The sequence below is a fragment of the Bombus vancouverensis genome, chromosome 9 (assembly GCF_051014615.1).
Source record: "Bombus vancouverensis nearcticus chromosome 9, iyBomVanc1_principal, whole genome shotgun sequence".
Lineage (NCBI taxonomy): Eukaryota > Metazoa > Arthropoda > Insecta > Hymenoptera > Apidae > Bombus > Bombus vancouverensis.
The window spans coordinates 13,906,802-13,925,552 of NC_134919.1; the positions used below are offsets into that span (position 1 = coordinate 13,906,802).

The 18,751-nt window shown below is 39.4% G+C and overlaps 1 protein-coding gene and 1 non-coding gene across 2 annotated transcripts in view; one reads left to right on the top strand and one right to left on the bottom strand.

The window, feature by feature from the left end:
• The window catches only part of LOC117163539 (cell adhesion molecule 3), a 45,277-nt gene that overhangs the window by 19,540 nt on the left and 6,986 nt on the right, over positions 1–18,751 (bottom strand). The gene's annotated exons all lie outside the window — the stretch shown is intronic.
• LOC117163826 (5.8S ribosomal RNA) lies at positions 13,362–13,516 on the top strand. The gene has a single exon (XR_004465520.1). It is a non-coding gene; the product is annotated as a 5.8S ribosomal RNA (ribosomal RNA).

Consider the following 18,751-nt stretch of genomic DNA (forward strand, 5'->3'; position numbering starts at 1 on the left):
GCAACCACGCTACTAATTTAGCTTCGTGTGAAGTTAAGTGTATAGAGTACGTAATACACGTATACATTGGTAAGCAAACGTGTAGGTAAATATATATATATATACTGCAAAATGCAAAGGGATATGGAGGAGCTGAAAGGAAGGAACGGGATCCATGGTAATGATCTCGGTCATACGGTTTCATGATGATAGCCAGTACACTTATTTACATACTGATATGAACATCGGTGCAAAAGTTTGTGTAATCAGCTCGTCGTGCAGATATACGAGAAATCGTGGCAGAATCGTCGCCGAGAGTTGAAATTGTACGCGTGTAAAATATGCGAAACGAGAGGAAGGAAGTTGAAACGATAACGAATGGAAGGAGCGTAAAAGGGCAGCGATGCGGTGTAAAGACATTAAGCCGATTTCAGGTTAACAAGTATACCGGTTTCACTCGTCTTAAATGAGCGCACATTTCGTGCTTCTCTCGCCGCGGATTAATGCTCCTTTTATTGTTGAATAATATCGTTGAATAATTTAAATGGACTATATGTTTATACCCACACTCGTGTTTCAACAAAACGATGAATCTTATCCATAATAAAGCGGGTTCAGGGTGAAAGTATTTTGAGAAGGAGGGTTTGTAATTGAACACGTTGTATGTGGAAACAAATGGCAGTGTAGTCGAAAGAACTTCTGTTTACCGAATAGCCCGTGTCCCTTGGTAAATTGAAATGGTTCGTTCGTACACTGCATTCAAGCTTGCCGTACAACTTATCGCGCTCAAATGAAACAAGTTCTCACTCGGAGGCAGACAACCTCGGGCGTTAAAGACTTCCTGGAAACCGCAAATACAGTGCCACAATACGTTCGCAGGAAACGTCAAAACTTGCATGTCGATGCTTATTTGAATGACTTCGGCGTAAACTCGTATCTAGCCGCGATTCTTTTCTCTTCAACAAGGTATGCAAAGCGTTCGACCTTCCATGTTACGTTTACAGTTCATTACCAATACGTTGTACCCTTATCTCTTTTAACGTCTAAAACGGTATACTTCATACACGAGTTACTTGCAAAATTACCTGCACCTCCCTTTGGCTATATTACAGAGCGATAACGAAGATATAAGAGTAACATCCCAAAAAATGTGCATAGTTTAATCGTGTAAGGATTATATAAATTGCCAGGTTTTTTCAAAGCTTGCATGAAAATGTTTCAAAGTATTAACAAATTTAATATCCGCGCGATTCATCCAACTGAAAAATATACCGGAAATACATGACGTTCATAAAAAGAGGCGATTACAAACACAACGTGTGCACCAAGATTTATATAAGGTCTTATTGTACGATCAATTTCGAATCCTCTAACATTATGATAGATTTCGTAATGTTCGTTTTTATGCGCAATAAATGATAAATGTGCGTAGGATATTTGTTGAGTACTGTATTTTTAATTATAGCGCGTACGAGCAAACGTTTTCTTTTACTAAAAACTGTCACTGATCCAGATCAGCAAAGCTCTGCGTTATTCGGTATCATTGGATTTGCGCGTATTAATTACTGGATTTAATCGTTGGTGAAACTGGTTTCAATATCCAGTATAGTAGCATTAATTTAAAATAACACGATCAAAAAGTTTTATTAGAGGTCCGAGTATACAAGCGAAATGAAGATCCCTACCGATACTGAATAAAAACGACCTTTTAGTTTGTTTTTTTAAACTTTGACGTCTTCTACAAAATAAATTCTCTAAATAAAATCTCAGTAATATAATAATAACTGTATAAATTTATGCCAATTTTAATCAGTATCTCAGAGGTATACTTCACGTAACTTTAACGTTTGATTTAACATGAGTTTGAAACAAGCTCATTAAGATTTGATCGACTGCGTTGCTGCCGTTGAAGTCAATTAAAATTCTACGATACAACTTAATCTATAATTTAAAGCATATTCGAAGGATGTATCGTGCCGATATTTATTTTGTATATAAGTACTCTATCTAAAAATCGATTTTTGACTAAAATTGACAGATGGTAATATTTAATAAAAGCAAATGTATGACATACATATTCGGCACCATCACAAACGTTCGACATTTTGTATCATGTTTCTATTTGAAAATACATTATTTTGGATTAACATCAAAATTGCAATGTCTCTAGTAATTATTTATTTTACCTCATTAATGTCTCTCTACAGTCGTAACACGTTTATACTAAACGTTAGCATTTATTATTTCGTAGAATGATTTTCATCTCTTGTATTCTATATTGTATTGCAAAATCATGACTTTTTCCATGGCGCTAGTTGCAAGTGACGATCGATCTACCGATTAATCTGTTGAAACCTTTGCAACGAACGTCATCGGTTAGGTGGGATTACCTTAATCTCTTGTCCACCTCCCGAACGGAGATCAGTACAGTTTTTGTGTGGTTTCCACGCATTGACAATATGTTCGTGTCATAGCTATCAAGTTTCCTCTTCGTTAATAGTAGCGTTCCCATTTTCGAATGATTTGTATGGAAAAGACTATAATTTGAAGTAACATTCGCTTAAAGCTAGTATTCTATGTAACAAAGATAAGCTCAGCCCTCGCAACTACTTCTTTCCAGTTAATTAAATTTGTACAAGCTTTTTCTATTTGTTAAAAACGTTAAGATGGTTTCAACGGTGTATACAACATGAATTCTCTTTTACCTCACAGGAAGTTACAAATTTTTAATGAAACCTTTTCTAAACTCGAAATTTCCATTAAGCTATAGTACTTTGTCTGGCTGAACGTCTCTCGGTTAGCAAGTCTTGTTCTCTAACATACGTATCATCATTGCATGTAAACGTACACCAAATACCAACTACACAAAAATGTTAATTTTCTGGGAAAATTGCTATTCTTATTCGCTGGCTACGGTAAAAGACATCTTCCATTCTTTTATTTCTTGTCCTCATTTTTCTAAATATTTAAACAAGAATTCAAAAGGAAAACAAGATCGTTCAATGGCATCGTGAAGTAATTGAACGAACGAAAATTATGTAGAAAATGAGAAAATCGCGTTACTCGTGCATATTTCAACGTGTTTTGGCATTTAAGAATAGTATCGTTAGCTAAGAAGAAAAGTTAATCGATCGGTTATTTATCTCATAATCCGTGACTAGGTAATACAAAAGTGTTTAAAATCGCAAAGCAGATTCAAAGTTCATAAAGAAAGAATGTCCGTTTAATTGTTAAAGCGAAACATTTGCAAGATAATTTGACATTTTCAGTATCAGTGTTAAATAGAATAAGAATTTCTTGTATGAAAATTTGAAATCCGGAACACTTTTCGACGAGTAAAAGCTGTCCAATTAGACTTTACTAACAGATTGTACGACTTGACGATTCGTTATCTCTTTTGCACACAATTTTCGTGAAACAGCTATCGTGTCTCTTAATCGAGATAGAAGAAGAATGTATAGATCCGGAGATCAACCCTGGGCTTAAAATAAGTACATAGGTCACCGCGTCGCCTCGTGCTGCCACGATTAATCATGGAAAAAGTTTATCGGTTGTAAGGAAACGGAGAAGTAAAACAAGCAGAGAGGACTATTAATCTCTAGTTGATGAAGCCAGGGTTGATTTTCACGATTTTAGAATTGGACAACTTCTCGTCCGATTCGTCTTTCGTCGATATCGCTGTAATTAAAGGGACGAGTTCTCCGGAATTCTCCGAAAACGAAATGCACCGAATCGAAGGGAGAAACTTTTCGATTTCGAGTCGCTTCTTTCTGTTACGTATCGTTTCACTGTTTCTCTATTTTTATCTTTCTGCTTTTTATCTCTCTTCCTTTTAAACAGTTCGACATACGTTCAACGTTAAAAGATATCTTGAACGTAATGCAAATTTAGCAGGAATTGCAAATCAAACGCGAAAAATTACTGTTTACTATTTTCTTAAATATATTACAAATAGAGAAAAGGAAGCTGGGAAAAAATGTCGTCCTATTTAAAAATTTGGTTATTTCATTATATGAATGTCAGACGTTATTTTTAACTCGTGATTTTAACTCGTGCTAAATCGTGATGAGAGAGGCAAGCATATTTGTTTTATTCGAGTATTCTTCCGTTTGCTATTAGAAATGTACTTAACGTTATTTATTCACATCTTAATTATATCGAGTCAAGGGATAAGATTACAAAATGAATAATAGCAGTATTACGGTAGATGGAATCAACGAATTAACCCAGAAAATCGACCAACAGACCACGGACAAAATTGAGATGATCGTAAGTTCACAAGCAAGAGAAGCAATTTCTCCGCAATCGACCATTTCGTTCTTAGATAGCGCGTGGTGTTACGAATGCCGCGCTACATTGGCTTTCTTTACCTCAGATCGACCATCGAAGGAAAAGAGAACTTCTCTTTACTCTCTGCGTATACGAAAACGATCAATCGTTTCTCTAAAATTCTCTTTACTTTGAGGGATTCGCGTATCGAAGAATTTGTTTCCACGAGTGTACAGTTTCGAAATAGACTTTGTTGCCAGAATTGAGAAAATAAAGTTTAAACAGTTTAAAGATGAAAATAAAGCTTGTAAACTTCTTTTTCATCGAGTAAAAATCATTTTGCGTGAGAAGAATGAGTTAAATTCGTTCCACCGATATATTTTTCGTGTTGCGTTGAAAGTAATAATACAAAAAAGAAGGAAAGAAAAGTGGAGAGATAGAGAGAAAGAATTTGGACACGTCAAGTCAACTAGTTGAATAGTATCCGTAGATAGTAAAATACATAAACAGCACGAAGGGCCGTGTCTGCCAGCCACTTGCTCCAAAATCCACTTCTAGGCTGGATGAATTTTCTAAGAAAAGTTTGCGATACAGACTTCGTAAGATTCTGCTGAAAATTTGTTAGAAACGAAATTGCTTTCGCCTATTTTTATTTTCTTATTGAACTACTGCTCTGCAAACGCATTACCCTACTTGCGAAGTTTAAGTAAAATTTAACATCAGAACTCAAGATCGAGTCAAGAACAGAAATTGTTTCGTATGCAAATGTTTTCAGATGAAATTAGACTACGTTCGGAATCTGCCCATAAATACAACAAGTTTATTTAAACAATCTAATGAAAATCCTCATTAATCGTCTTAAAAGATTATTTAATAAAAGCGAAGCAGCTCGTCTCGAGATCGAGCAACAGGAAGAGATGAGTAAACAACTGAAGTTAAAATCAATAGAAAATATACTAGAAAGGCAAGTTTATTCCCTTCCGAGATTGTTCAACGAATTTCAAGAGATGTATTCCGCGGTGAAATCCGAATGAAATTCGGTCGAGAGATAATCTACCGCTAAAATTCCAGAATATTCTTATTATATCCGGAATACCTGCGGAACATCTTGCTAGTACTCGAAGAACGACGTACTTGCGTACGCGGATGCACACAGGAAATGAGAACACCCAAATAACTTCCGCTCACTGGTGAAAATCTTTCGTCGCATTTTTCGCGCAAATACCGGCCAGGACAGCATCGAGAAAGAAAAAAGTTCCTGCGAACAAACTGAAGGTGAAACTTCGAATTACGATAGAAACTCTTTTGCACCAGGCGCTGTATCAATAGCGAATCTTTACATTCGTTACACGATTCGTTCAAACGAGACACAACTTTTGCGAACGATCAAACCAAATTAAATATCCAATCACCTCATTTAATTTACGCTGGGCGCTACATTTTTCTCGTGGATTGTTAATTGCAACGCTGTTAATCCACTAGAACTGACCTGGTCTTTGACATACAAAAAAAAAAAAAAGAACAGAAAAAAGAAAACTAATCTACATCGCTACATCGTACAACATCGACAAATAAAACGGACCACTAAGTCCGTAAAATCGATGAGTTTAAGCGTGCCGAGCGATATATAGTAAATTGTTTATCTTCCTCTATCGAATCTCGCAACTTTCCTTTATGGTTCCACGTATCCATTGAAGCAAAAAAAACCGATCGTTGGTGGTATTGCGTCCGCAGTTTGTAGCTCTTTCGGGATTATCGTGTTGGCACTTGCGGTAAAGAAGAATTTTTAGAAATACGGCCAATTACATCGTAATATATCTTAACGATTGCATCTTTTCATTATCGAGCTACGCACTAAGATATTAGAGTGTATGAATGGTTTGTTTAAACATTATTCTTTTCTTCATTTTGGATTTATCGGTTAATGAATTTGATTATAAATTCGTAAAGCAGCAGAAAGCGTCCTATAAAGCTTCGAGCAAGAGATCCTTTTAAGGAAAGTAATTTAATTTTCATCGTATCTAAAGTGAACTGTATGGAAAGGCCGAAATCCAAACGTTGCGAGAGGAACCAGGTTCCAAACAGTTTCGTCAAGTTAAATCCTGCCCCGTATTCGCTTTGAGAACGGCGTTGAATCGCAAAATAAGTAAATTTCTCGAATAACGTTAACCGTTATCTCGCAGTCCGTCTCAGAGGGGCAAATTAACTAGCAACCGAGTCGTGCCAAATATTAAAAGGGGGTTGCGTTTTAATAAGGTACACGCGGGATAAATTTTACCGGTGATGAGTTTACACGCGAGCACCGCTACGCACGCCTTACTAATGAAATTCATCGTACAGCGAGAATTCCGCTTTATGAGATCGTAAAATTGTTAGTATCAGATATGTACAACTTTACACATGACGGTGACACCTGAAGCTACTTACAGTGGGAGTTGACTTTGAATAACATTAGAGATTACCTCTCGCCTTGTCTATTACCAAGCGACTGTGTCACATTCTGCAGAAATGTTAGGGCCTTCGTTAGAATTATGCTTTGTTACAGTTATGCAATATGGAAATATCTTTGCTATTATTAATTACGACGATAAACACGACGACGATTTTCTTTCTCCTAATTAAAGACAGAAAATTACCTGTTGTTGATAACAATAAACGACTCCGTCCTATGACAGCTCCGAAAAAGTTGCAGTGTGAAGATTTAATCAAAGTTTATGCAACGCAAACGCTGTTGACCGGCTATCTTACTCGCAGGTCGAATATCATTTCCGTGCAAGATTACCGATTTAAATTTCAACTGCATGAAAGTTGAGTCTCGTACATGGTCCAGACTCGACTGACTTGTCCATTAGGGTAGTCAGTGACATACTCGCTCTCGTAATCCGATAACTATCTGCAAGTCGAAGAAGAGATCATGAGCTCGATCGCGTGCTCGATCGCGTGCTAGATCGCGTGTCCGATCGCGTGTCCGATCGCGTGCTCGATCGCGTGCTCGATCGCGTGCTCGATCGCGTGAGTTCCGCGATGCCCATCATCCAAATACCAGTGAACGCACTTAAGATCATACGATTCGCGGTAACTAATCGAATAGCTCGCTCCATTTTTATGTCTGCGAAAGAATGGGTCGCTGGGAAATTGGTCCACCCCGCTAATTTCTTTTTCGGGAGAAAGTAGCTAAGCGAAGTCAGGTGAAGGAGAAAGAACGTAACGAACCCTGGCCGTTTTTCCGACCGCGTGGCTATGCGGTTCCATTGCGCCGGCCTAATTTCTCGTCGGCTCGTTATGAGCCGCAGAGCCGCGCGCACTTGTTACCCACGGCAAATTTACATTTCAAAACCGGCGGCTCGAGAGCCGAGTAAATGTACGTCGAAATTGACGTTGCACCGGCCGTCGATTGAACTCCTCTCTGTCTCTTTCTCTCTATTTCTCGTTCAATTCGCCTTCTCTCCCTCTCCGTGTGAAAGCGGAAATTATTGCCGACCACGACTACCGACTTATTTTTATCAACGGCGGGCTCGTTTAACCTGTAATTTATTACATCTCTTCTCGTCGTTCCGACGAACATTCGTCCCCCCCCCTCCCTTCGTCACGCCATTTTCCGACTGTAAACGTTGCGATCTAACGAAGTTCGATTGCCTTTCCGTCCAACTTAACCAACCATGAGCATTCTACTCTTCGAAATTCTCGATAATTCAATGATTCGCCGGAGTTCAATACCTCACTGTTCTGTTCTCCATCAGGAATAAATCATGTTCCCGGCTGACTTTATCGCCTTGGCAAAGGCTGGCCGCCTAGTTAATCGACCGGTCAACACGGAACTAGAATGGAGATGCTGCGACAGAACGCGTCCTGACGTCTGGATAGGAGGACACCATGAATGTACAACCACCGATGAAAGGGCTAACGTGTTTTATTGCTCGGCTGATACGCGAAAATGGGGAACCGAACTACCGGTGATTGCAAACCCGCACAATAGGCCACTCCTATGTGGTTATTAATCACCGTTTCCTCGGCAATACTACGTACCGATTCGGCCTGTGAGACAGTCGTGCGTATCGTAGGCTAGTAATGAATTTCGCAGTACTCGTCTTCTTTTAGAACGTTTTTCAAATAACAGACAAGATTTCTCGGATCTAAATAGAAGCGAAAAGAAAAATGGTTCAAAAGATAAGTTCAAACTTTGAGAACATCGATTTCGACGAAGCATCATCCATTATAGACACGAAATATGTATATAGGTATATATGTATGTACGTCTAGAAGGTCGATGCCGCGCGATCTATGTACAGTACACCTGTTTAACGTGGTAGTTGCCGCGCGGACACACCATCCCACGGGAACTGTGCAACTTAAATCCTATGTTTCTTACTAGCTTCATCAACTTTGTTACCGTTAAATAACCTAATCCGTTGAATATTTACAGACAAATAAATAAGTAATTAAGGAACGGCTAACTATGAAATTTTTTATACATCTTTTACTTTTTCAGTTTAGTTTTATATGTCTTTTAGAACTTGTCGAGTTCCGTTAAAAGTCTGTCTTATCGTAAATATGCCTGCCAATTACGGTGTAGGTAATAGGAGCGTAGAAAAAATTCTTATCGTAATTAAACGTCAATGATCGCTTTTCGAATCGATATGCGGCGATTCCACTTTTCCCGAAAGCTTCAATCATGTTCTTTATTTTCAATTAGCGAGAACGACGCGGAGGATTCCAGCTATACAGCAGAGAAGATTTCAATTGCAGCGGATTGATCCCCTTTACCCTCGAATCAAAACGTTTCGAGAGTCCAAGTTAAATATAATGCCAACGTGATTAATGGATCGTACGTGTCCCGTCGAAAATTGGTCTTCGATTAATCGAGCTATGAAATTACTTTGTACCTGTATCGACGTATTCTATAAAAAGCACCGATAGAAAAACAGCTCTTTTTTTTCAAAAATGTCGTGATATTTGCAACACCATCGTCTCATAAGATCCAAACGCTTCGGACAAATTACATTTATCCCTTGTCTATTATCAATCCTGACGGTCGCTTTGGATTCTATTCGAATCTTCGAACTTTATCCATTCCTTTCTCTTTTCCTCCGTTTTTTTTTTTTTTTTTCTTTTAGCCAAGCCATTTCATCGAACTATCGAAAAAACGGTCTGCCAGCATTCACAATTTCAAGACGGATCATCTCGCTGAACCCGAAGTGAAACGAGTGGAAATCGGAATTCTTATTATCATTCGTTTCTCTTCGGTTCTATCTCTTTCCCTCAAATACGATAAAGAATCCTGCCGATTTTGGTGGTGTTACCCGACGGTTATAAATTTGAATACGGTCGATCGAGAGAACATTCCCCGGGCGATTGAACTTGTTGGCATTTTAATCAATTAAGCGTCAAATAATCGTAAACAACCAAACAGTCGGTAAATCGAATATTCCAACAACATACTATTACCTTCAACAAAGCAAATATAAATATGTATGGCGTTTCAGTAAAATTTTATACAATCACAAAGAAGCAACGTAACTTCACGTCGAATTGTTATAATTGAAGGAAGATACCGAAGAGATTTTCAACGAGGACTAATAAATTATCGTTCGCTAAGTGTACATGAAGTAACATTAATTACGAAATTCGTTCGTGTATTTTCCAATATTCCGATATAATACATGCTACGTGGATACATAATTAATGATACCTGTCCCAAGCTTCATTCCAGGTCAATACTCCTTTCCGCCAGTGTGAAATCAGTTGAAAGAATATGAAAATCAGTGGCGCGCGTTGCAGGAAAGTAAGAGGAATAAATATTCACTGGAAATTACCTTTTCCGCACAAATACCGCTCAATGGCAAAGTATACGTACACGATCTTTTATGGAAAAATCATAATTGCTTCGCGGAAATCTTTCGTTTCTCTGTTAACATGCTTTCTCCAGTGTATTCGAAACCAGGCAGATATCAAAGAAATTCCCGACAGAAAATGTGGCTGGCAGAGAAACATCGAGAATAAGCTAGGAATAAACGAGAAGGGTAGAGAAATTTCTAGTCTGCATGGAAAATTACGTCACGATAATATGGCGGTACTTTGGCATATGATAGCTACGAAGGAATAGCGTCGAAACAATACGTATTATCAGCGGAATTCCTTTAAGGTGTTCCGATGTTATCGAGACTGCAAAGAAGCATAGAATCTTCGCTGCGGAGGATCGAGAAAGCCTTTTGAATTACACTGTGCAAGACAGGTAATTTACTGGAAGTCTAATAACTGGGCGTGTATACTTACATTGACCAGGCCACGTTAATTTGAAGAAAAACTGTGTCAAATTAATCGTACGAGACAACGCAAGGACCGTTCTTACAGCAAGGCAAATATCTAATATTCTAACATGCAGATGCGACCGAGTAGGAACGCGCGAACGAAAATAATTTTGGGAAGTATACCACTAGTGATGCTCTTAAATCGTTAGAATAAAGAAAAAAACGATGGAAATAGATATTTAGAGATTCAATTTTTTTCTATCTGCTGCGCAGTCAGCAAACAAACGTTTAGGTTGATCTTCTTCGATGCATCGAATTTTTCAATATACGTTCACGTACATGACGCATGTGACGTGCATGAATACACAGAAATTCGAATTGCATTTGCCAGAACAAGAAACAAAGAATGTCACGTATCAAGAACTCGAATTGAAACCAATCGATTGGCAGAGATACGAATCCTGGATCTTCTAACCGTTATCTGGAAACCTAGCCATTTGTCACGGTATAAGCCATGGGATGGAAGCAGGATTCTGAACTACATACCATGTCTCGTAAGATCTCGGTGTGCAGGTGAAATCAAACCGAACGAGATTACTCGGGATGGTGCTCTGGGTCCTTTCGCGTTAATCCTTCGGTGATTCACCGAATTGGACTAATAGCTATGCCATTATGACAGAGTTCTCAAACGCTCTTCAATTAAATCTCGTCACCATAATTCATCAAACCATTATAATTGGTATGCAGTATACTCTTAGCGCGTATCGTTCATTAACAGCCTTCAGAAAACAGTTTCATTTTTTAACGAGACTGCGTATCAGAATTTCCTGTCGGTTCTGAAAAACGAAAAAATGACTACTAGTTTGTAAAAATGCGAAAAGAAACGTGATTAACAAATCGATTGAGTTGCATAATAAAATTCGGTATCTCCCGATTAATTCGAAATTCGTAACAATTTCGAAACGCGACTCTGGCTACAAATTAATAGCACTTGTATAAATCAGGATTGGTCTCTCGATGATTAGATAATTGGTCACACCACTTGCTTCCTAACCACTGTATTAAATTGTACAAACCGATAATGACGCTTCTTGCTCTTCACACGAACGCAAATTATTCTATCGTATTTGTTATATTACGAACAATGGAACTTTAAATAGAAAAGATTAATTGATCATAAAGCAGATCAATTACTCGGCGATACATACTACCGTATTTTAATTATCAATTCACTACAGCAAATCATTTTGCACGCATACTAAAAAAAGCTTCTAATCTAAATTTCATTCGTAAGATTGATAGATTCAAGCAACAAATGATTTGCACTATTCTTAACAACGTTATAACTCCATCTAACACCTTGTCGATTACATCCCATCCTTCTTTAAGGAAGTCCTTCTTCACACGCATAATACGCAGTCGTGCAACGCGTGATCAAGTTTTCACACTGACATGTCACAGTGACATTATGCATTCTCAAATCTCTACGTGCATTTCGAGAATCGTTCTTCACTCGATAACTGGTACTTTAACATTAACATTCGCCCAGTCTTCGATCACATATCGTTCGAATCATTCGTCTTAGCTCACATACGCGTACAAATAGATTCACGGTCATTGTTTACATGAATTTTTTACGTAATTGTTGCTCCTTTGATGTAGAACTACTTGTTACGACCGTTCGCGGAGAGACGCGATCGCGAGGAAAACGCGTCAGCAAGAGGCGTAAATTCTCGCTACGATTCTGATAATCGACACCGCGAATTAGTCGATCCCCTGTTTCGATTAGGATAATAGAGGTAGTTCAAATGATTTTAACACTGAATTAAATGGATTAATACAAACTTGTATATTTAACAATATTTAATATTATTATGAACACGTAACAAATGATGTAACGATGAATACAATTAGTTTGTTACAGTAATTCGACCCGACTTTATGATATTTCTCGATGTATTCGTTACACTAAGCGACCTGGATTTTATTCGTCTAAACCTCACGATGCATTCCGTTTGAATCCTCAAATAATACTAATTTCCCTTTCGACATTTTCTTTGTCTCCACCACGCACGGGTCACGCCGCCGTTCGCGCCTATGGTCACGTATGCCACCTTCTTTGTGTAGATACAATAACGGACCGAAGGCGAATCGACGTTTTTAGAACTCGTTGCTTCATGACAACTATGCGCTTGTCGCTACATTGTATATATTTCGCCGATACTATAAGACGATCTGTTTGCGACACTGTAGTACCACGAGCGACGGTTAGGGACACGGTCTATAATAAGCCTCGTAGCGTAACATTACTATAGCGGCACTCGACAGCAAAACTACCACCGGGCGACGGCAGAACAGTGGTTAGCGCACTGTCCTGTTTCTGTGACCAGATTTTCAGGACAGAGATAGGAAGGAAAAAACAATATCGTATATAAGCACCGCTCTACAGTGACTTAAATCTAATTTAAAAATAGTAAGCTAAAAATTGTAATTTCGACACACAAAACATTGTATGACTATGTCGTACCGTCACGTATCGGTACTTTTGCCTAAAACACCCCACAACCGAAGTTCATTGTTTATTGTGAACAACATACAAATGTAATCTCATCTACTAGACAATGAACGTTATAAAAAAAGCAATGGTTAGCGCAGTTGGTTACAAACGTTCAGTATCCCGGTTCAAATCCCTGGCTCCCATAATCCGATTTTTCTTCGGAGGGGCCTATCCGTATCTTCTTGCCGCAATCAAAGATCAGGAGAGGGTATTTTGTACTTGGTATGTTTCTTTTTTTTTAACTTGGCTTTGATTGAGTTAGAGACGCGTCGACGCGTGTGCCCCATACACACGGTGTAGACGATTATTACCCTGAACGGTGGATCACTTGACTCGTGGGTCGATGAAGAACGCAGCTAATTGCGCGTCAACGTGTAAACTGCAAGACACATGAACATCGATATTTCGAACGCACATTGCGGTTCACGGATACAATTCCTGGACCACGCCTGGCTGAGTGTTGCTCACGGTTTAAATCCCGGCATCCGTAGTCCGATTTTTCTTCCACGACGCCTAAATGAGAAGAAAGCAGCGGTACCTCACAGCGACACCCATACACCAGCAGCAGCACTATCACCCCGATCACTATCACCTCACTACCATGTGCGGAAAATCCCTTCAGAGATCTCAAGTTCGAACGAAATCTTCGGAAAAATTCCTCATCTTGTTCGATTTATTTTTGCAGTGTATATTGTTTTTTTTTTTCATTGTTTAGTTTATTCTAGCTCGCGATAGAAGGGAACTTTAAAGAGAATTTAAAAATTGAGATTGGAAGGTTCGTTCGGTAAACTCGTGGACTATCTTTTAAGCTTTTGGGGTTTGTGAATATCTTCCAGTAAATCCGTATCAAACATTTATTTTCTTTTCTCTTTTTTCTTCTTTTGGTATAGTCTTATACTATTTTAAACGTTGGGAATCGTATATAATAATCAAAGTACCAACCCGTTGAAAGTTAATATCGTTCTGTTCACGGCTGGCTAAGCTATGCGAAATGAAAGAAAGGGCAATAATAGAAGGTTCAGGCATTTCTTCCGTGAACGCGTGTGCATTCGCTGAATCGCTTCGCTGGGAATTAAAACGACGCATTCTTTCAGAACTTTCATTCTACCGTTAAACCCGTTATTCTCTGTACTGAATTACTTTAACGAACGATCATTCATCTCCGTTACGCGCAATCCAAAATCGAAACGTAGCATTTCTCTTCACAGCCGACTAAAATTTAATCATTGGATTTTATCGCAATCTTTCAAGCCCTTGCTGGCTCTTGAACGTCATCCGGCGAAGTGTACCGAATCGAATCACGTTCAGACTACGTCCCAAGTACCGTGAAAGGAGTGCAGCCTGCGAATTCTGTGCTGCGCTCTCTCCAACTTCTCGTGACACGTCTGGGTACATCGAATCCGAATTCTCATTTAATGGCTGTTTGTTTGATAGCATCGGCTGTGGGATCGCGCCGGTTCCATTCAGTTTTAATTGCAGCCGTTCCGGCACTTCGGTTTCGATTCCAAACCATCCTATGTCAAAGGTTACCCTTGCGTTACTTTGTTATAACCATCGAATAATTTATATCGGTCGATGCGTTCAGTGGAACGATCGTTGACCGCGCTGCAACTTCATCAACGTTTTTACCATACATTTTCCAAGCGTAGGCTTGCGTTTCTCTATTAATCAAAGCGCAACGTGCGCCAACGAAGTCTAGATTGAACTCAAACTTTTGCCAGGCAATCTCGGCGTACTCGGTAAATCAAAAGAATCGACACGCTCATGCGGACTTCAACCGCTGATGTATTCGTCTATCGCGAGGATTGCTTTACAGGCCACTGGAAAAAGTAACGATGAATTGAACGGATAAATTGAAATTAGTTGCCATTATCGATCCAACTTTCTGACACTGTTCTTCGGATAATAAGTTACGTTGATTTTGACCCGAGGCTAATTAAACGGAAAATCCAAGTCTCTTGAATTCGAGGAAGACGCTTCTGTGCCGTCGCGGTGTTACTACCCATCCAGTTCGTTAGTTCTCACGATGCTCGTTTGATCTTAGGCAGCGAGTCATTTTCCTTGGGCATATAACTATCGCTCAAACTATCGAGTTACCAGCTTTAAAGGATCAGACGAAAGGAAAAGGGAATAGAATATGAAGCGTACTTCGAACCGTACATTTTTCTCTCAGTCTTATGTATTCCGTTTGTGAATCAAGGAAAATTCGGCAAAATAGTTGCTCCTATACTTTTAAACGTATCGTCGGTTTTCTCGGTTTATCCCGTTGAAGATGTATACACGTGTGGCGGTTGAAAATAATTATTTAATGAAAGGAGTTCGTGCTTTCACCACTTATACATCAGCTTCATCCATCTCGAAACGAGCAAGTAACGCGGCGTTCTCGAAATATTCGGCGAAGACAATGCAACTTGCTCCTCTATCACATTGAACAAACTTCCTTATTCGTATCCGGCCCGGTTTGTCAGACAGAAGTTCGCCAAATATTATACACATTCTATTAAACCTGCACCATTTCTGATAACATATATACCGTGTTTATTTCGTGACTAGACTTTAAAACAAGTAAACCCACATTACGTATCGTTTCGTTGTTTCCATAAAAGCTTTTCTTTTACGAAACTTCTCCTCTAACGTATTTGTTTCGCTTGCTGCAACGACAAATTCCTACAACGTTCTTAAAAGTCCGATAAAACCAATTCCCCATACTAACGCAGACAGTCGTGAAGTGAAAATGAGAGTGGAATTCTCTTCCTGTAATATGCTATTAAACGCACACCGTGTGCGGCATCGTAAAACGGGGACGATAAAAAGGGAAAAGGGACACGAAATTAGCCGGCACATCTGTCGACGAAATCGCAAAAGTCAGGCTCCCTTCACGACGACGTGGTTCAGCCAAAATATCCAGCAATCGGCATATAATCTGTTTAAGTTTGCTCATTTGACACGCGTGACTAACCGCGGTTCGATATGGGTCGTGTTTCACTGTCTCATGGGGCCTACAACAGGGAACATCCCTTATAAGCACGACAGATGCGTCAACGGATCATCCCCTACGTATATCCGATCTCATCTTGCATGTTTTATTCGACCGGGCTGTTCGCAAACGATTCCTCCCTCCTCGAGGTCGTAATTCCGCATAATCTGATCCTATACACGTTGCTCTAGACCGTCTTGGATTAATTCCATAGATTACATCGTTCGTCAAATTACGTCGCAAATCCGTGCAAAAGAATATTACATATCGCGCGTTGGATTACGACCGTGGATTAACGACTTACGTTAACCTCAAACTGGAGCAGGGGCTATTCACCCGGATTTAGCCGGTTATATTTATATTTAACCGCGAAAGGCTATGGTGTTTCAAAGGGAACCCATAGAAGCGCGCTGACTCATCGAATATTTCAAACCTCTGCGATATAACGACTCGTTCCTGCCTAAGCTTCGTGAAACATGGTAATTTCTATTCTTTTATTTGTTCCGACCAAGCGTAAGTCGGCCAAAGCCTATCGGTTTACCAGCCTGTGTTCGCGTTTAACCGGTTCAGCTCACAAATTTTCATTAATTTCATCATCCTGCGCGTTTCACTAATCATGGCACGTTGATCACCATTCCCGTTGCCAATTAACCTCGTGCTTCGACCAACGAAAGGCGAACGCCAACAGAAATTACTTTTAACGATTCAAGAAAAAAGAAATCGTTTATCTTCGCGCATTATCTTCGTACTGTCATTAATTAAAAACAAGACCAACCAAATCCATAAGATACCTGCGACATAGAGCAAGTACTTTACCAGCTTTTTCACTGGCACCGTTGTTTGTTTCCAGAAGAAATTGCAAGATGAAAGGTGTGAAAGGTGTGCTCGACTGCTTTAGATTATTCGTTGCAAGAGCAAGAATCTGGATTTCTTTCGTGCGTCAAGTGCAATTTCCGCGGTCGTTAATGTAATGCAGACGAGCTCAGAGATTTGAAATATTTAAGAAAGCGAAACGCTATGATGCACATAATGTAAATAAATTACCAAGAAACGTGCCTTTCATCGACTTTTCAATTTAATTCATAACACTGCGACAACTCATTCGATCAACGATTCTGTCTGTCAACATTCTACGAAGTTGGAAAAAGATTCGTTCAGAGTTCCACCATCGGCGCAGTTATTGTACACTTTTGAAAGTTTATTCGGTTTGGTTCGACGTTTGCCTTTGCCTATCGATCCTGTCACGTTATTCACGTTTCAAAAAAGGAGATATTCTTACGAGTCCAACTTTCGTATCGATCTTCCAACGTGGTTACCTGTCATGAACGATCTAAACCCAGAAACCAGACATATATGTCTCGATGACAGAGCAAATAATACATCGGTGGTTTGCTTCAAAAATAATCAGATTGCATTCTTTATGACTTAGATTGGTAACCCAGACGTAATATAGACGAGTTACAACGGCCTATGAATCTTATTAACAACGAGGTCTTTCGGAAGTTCGGCCTCTTTCCGCAAACGGTATGAAAACAATTTGTTCGATCGATGAAAGGGGAAGGAACAGCAAATCGATATCGAATAAAGTCACTTTCGATGAGGTTTCCCGGATACCGGAAGACGTAGGTCTGACATATTTAGCGAGATCCGATAAGTCTTCTCGCTGGTTTCAAGACAGGATGTATATGTAGACGCAAGGTGGCACGAAGGGTTGGTTTTCCGCTGGGAACGGCAACGTCTGATCGTTTGATTACCCATGGTATACCCTCCAGCTGGTAATTACCAGTCGAACGCGATATTCGTCACGCCATCTGCTTTCTCTCAGGAGGTCACTTCGTGTTCGAGAAAAATTGCAATTTGGCCCGTTTTTTCGATCCGATAACCGTTTCATCCGACTAATAATTTTTCATGAATCAACGAAAAGTGAATGGAACGTCTATTTAAACACATTCACGAATCAACCTTTTGCGAGCAAATGTTCGAATGGTTCGAGCATCGCATTGCATTGCCGCTGCATCGACAAAGAAAAAATCCGCCCGCGCATTCATCCTGATGTACGTATGTACGTACCTAAATACTTTCCAAGGTAAAATCGAGTTATTCGCATTATCAGGTGGCTGAAAAGATATACCTATCTATTTTTCGTAAATAGCACGAACCGGGCAACGAGTCACGGCAGATGCTAATTTAGTTTGCATAGATCGAACAGAATTCGATATAGCGGGGTGAAAATCCAACTAGCATACGGAGTATACGGGGCTAGAAGTTTGGCAGACAATTTTCCGACAAATTTAGATAATAACTTTTACACGTAAAATTACAGTAATACGTTTTCCCAGTAGGCCAGGAAGTTGACATACGTGTACAAAAGCTGGTCTCTTCTTGCTTTTCTCATTCCTCGGGATCCTCGTAATGGTCATCGTATATCACGAGGTCAACCTTACGGATACTACTCTATCCCCTATCTCTTTCCTTTTATCCTTTCACTTTCGTTTACGTTCACCTATTCGCGATATCACCTGGTGAGTAGATTCTATCTCGAATGAGGAACAACCCTTCGCATTTTCTTCGTACGGTTTCGTGAAAAAACCAGCCAACGTGAAATCACGACGACACCTGATACAACGATATCGAATTATAAAGGGAATCGTATCTCGATAAAGAAAAATATAAAAATCGTTCGCCTGTAGACAGTTAAATTCAAAAAATAAAATATCGGTA